This window comes from Triticum aestivum, chromosome 4D (genome assembly GCF_018294505.1).
Source record: "Triticum aestivum cultivar Chinese Spring chromosome 4D, IWGSC CS RefSeq v2.1, whole genome shotgun sequence".
NCBI lineage: Eukaryota > Viridiplantae > Streptophyta > Magnoliopsida > Poales > Poaceae > Triticum > Triticum aestivum.
This window is the reverse complement of record NC_057805.1, coordinates 25830269-25833410: the sequence shown is the minus strand read 5'-3', so window position 1 is coordinate 25833410 and position 3142 is coordinate 25830269.

Below are 3142 nucleotides of genomic sequence, written 5' to 3'. Positions count from 1 at the left end.
CTGAATTTTTGAATTCTCGCATGATGTAACAATCTTTCCAGAGGTGCGTGGTCGGTTTATCCGGCGTTCCAGGATGCTTCGGGCAGGGCTGGTTCAACAGGTAATTCAGGCGCTCCGGGTTAGGACTGGGCTCTGCCCTTCTCGGGGGCAGCTTTCCTTTACGATGCTGACCATTACCCTATGTATTGGTGTTAGCCACAAAATCTGAATTATGATCTGCTTTCCGCTTACCATTATTATTGTGGCCCGTCGGGTTATGCTGCTGCCCCTTGGCGTTGCCGTTCTTCTTTCCCTTCCCCGGCTTCTCATCGTCAGACTCGGGGTCCTTGGTACTATCAGAATCAGCATACTTAACTAGAGCAGCCATAAGTGTTCCTATATCATTGCAGTGACGCTTGAGCCGTCCCAACTTCAACTTTAAAGGCTGAAACCGACAATTCCCCTCCAATGTTATAATCGCCGAGTCGGCTTTGATGCGATCCGAAGAATGTAAGATCTCTGAAACCCGGCGCACCCAATGGGTTGTTGACTCGCCTTCTCCCTGGACGCAGGCGGCTAAGTCCACAATTGACATAGGTTGCTTGCACGTGTCTTTGAAGTTTTCTATAAACCGGGCTTTCAACTCAGCCCATGTCTCGATGGAATTAACTGGTAAGCCTTTCAACCACGTGCGAGCTGTTCCATCCAACATCATAGCGAAATATTTCGCGCAGGCCGCTTCATCCACATCTAACATCTCCATAACATCTCATAACTCTCGATCCATGACTCGGGAGGCAAATCAGCGGTGTAATTAGGCACCTTACGGGGGCCCTTGAAATCCTTGGGCAGCCGTACATTGCGCAAAGCCGGGACGAGGCAGGGCACCCCCCAAGAGCTGAAAGTAAGGCCTTGCTCTACGGAAACCACCGGACGAACCGGAGTGAGCTGACGGTCCTGCGCAGCTAACTCGGCTTCACAACGTGCTCCGTTGTTCACCACATCCTGAGCATGTGCCCCACCACGCACCGGATTAGGCCCTCGAGGAGCGTCTCGGTTCCGCGCACTGCTTGACACAGCCGGTTCATCAATGTGCCTGCTATAACTCCGGCTCGGGCGTGGGGTTGAATGAATTCTGTCTCGGCTGTATGAATCAGCCTGCTGCTGCATCATAGCCGTCTGAAGAAGATCCCTAGCACGTCGCGTCTCAACCGCTGTTGGGGATTCACCCTCCATTGGGATAGCGGCTAATCGTGATGTGGCAGCGATCATATTATCCAAAGGGGTGGAGAAGTGACTCGGCGGTGCCGGTACAATCTGCAGCGGGTTATGGGTCCTTCGAGGGGGATCCGTCATCCGTGGCTGATCTGGTGCTCCGGTCCTCGGCGCCTCAATCCGGTTCACCGCTACCGGATTACTGGTTCCTGCTCCTGGCGTTCCAAAGAGATTCATTGCCTCATAAACCAGTGGTAGTCGTGACTGATGCCTTCTCCTTAACACGTCATTTGAAGCGTACTGATCCAACAGGAGTCGATAATTTTCCGCCTGAATCCGCTGTGCTTGTGCCTCTAAAGCGACCCGCTCCTGAGCCATCCTGGTTTCTTCAGCCGCTAAGTCCTCCTTAGCTTGAGTTATCTGATCCTGTAGCTTCGCCACCTCCGCGTATCGGCGGTAACTTGTGTGGTCAGTAAGGCCGTCCAGGCATCCAATAAATCGGACAAGATTTGGGCCGGCCGGCGCGCAAGGCCTCCCGCCCCAGCTGCCAATCCGGAAATTATTGCTGCCGCGGTTGAAGATTGCAACATGGGCTGAGTTCCAGCCATGAAGATCGCAACCCGGTTTGCCGGTTCAAAGGGGTCCGGAATACTGTCGCCATCGGAATAGCCCCCAAACTGGCCATCTTGCAGTTGGTACAGTGACTCGGTCTCCCCGGTGGACGACTCGTCATCTGAGTGGACGACGGTCTCGACATCGGACGCCGGTTCAAGTTCCGCACCATTGATGAAGCCTACGAACGCACGTTTCACGGTGGGCTGAAACCGGGCAGCGCTTGCACGCTGAGCCGTCTCGACGAGGTCGGTGCAGATGTCCGGCTGAGGGCCCAGTTCGCCGATCTTGCCGATGAAGACGTGAATTCCTCCAAAGGGGACCCGGTACCCGTACTCGATTGAGCCAGCCTCGGGCCCCAGCCTGCGTCGTCGATGTAGAGCTTGCCGCGACGACTCTTGGTCATCCGGCCCACGGCGTATCCCTTGAGCCCTTCGAAATTGCTCTTCAAGAACTCGAAACCATCGCGCGATAGCCCCACGGTGGGCGCCAACTGTCGTGGAATTGTCACGGCAGATGTCCTAGTGAAAGGACTTAGTCGTGGAGCCATCGCAACGGGTTAGCTTAAAGGGGTTAAACCGGACAAGGGACACGTGAGTTTTATACTAGTTCGGCCCCTTACAATGAAGGTAAAAGCCTACGTCTAGTTGTGATGGAATTGCTGGGGTTTCGATGATCAGGAAGCCAATATGCTTCGCCTGAGTCTCGAGTTGTTATCTGTTGTCCTTGAACCGCCGCCGGGTCGTGCCTTTATATACACAGGTCGACGCCCGCCAGCTTACAGAGTCCCGACGCCGGTTTATACACATACCGGCCCGGTCTCTACTTTGTCATACCTTATAATACAAGTCATGAATTACATGGCGGTTTATAACTACAGACCTTAATCTACCTTTGAGCCTTGGGCCTTCGAGTATCTGTAATAATCCGCTTTATCCTTGTCTTCATGGGCTTTAAGCATAAACAATCCATTATGGGGATAACCCGGCTATCATGGTCGGTTTACACCTAGTAGTAATATCCCCAACAGTCGCCGTTCTTTTACTTTTCCATCTATACAACAAAAATACCAAAAATATTTATCTTATTATCTCTATCAGATCTCACTTTTGCAAGTGGCCGTGAAGGGATTGACAACCCCTTTATCGCGTTGGTTGCAAGGTTCTTATTTGTTTGTGCAGGTACTAGGCGATTTGCGTGTAGTCTCCTACTGGATTGATACCTTGGTTCTCAAAAACTGAGGGAAATACTTACCATACTTTGTTGCATCACCCTTTCCTCTTCAAGGGAAAACTAACACATGCTCAGGAGGTAGCAAGAACCAAGCACATCAAGA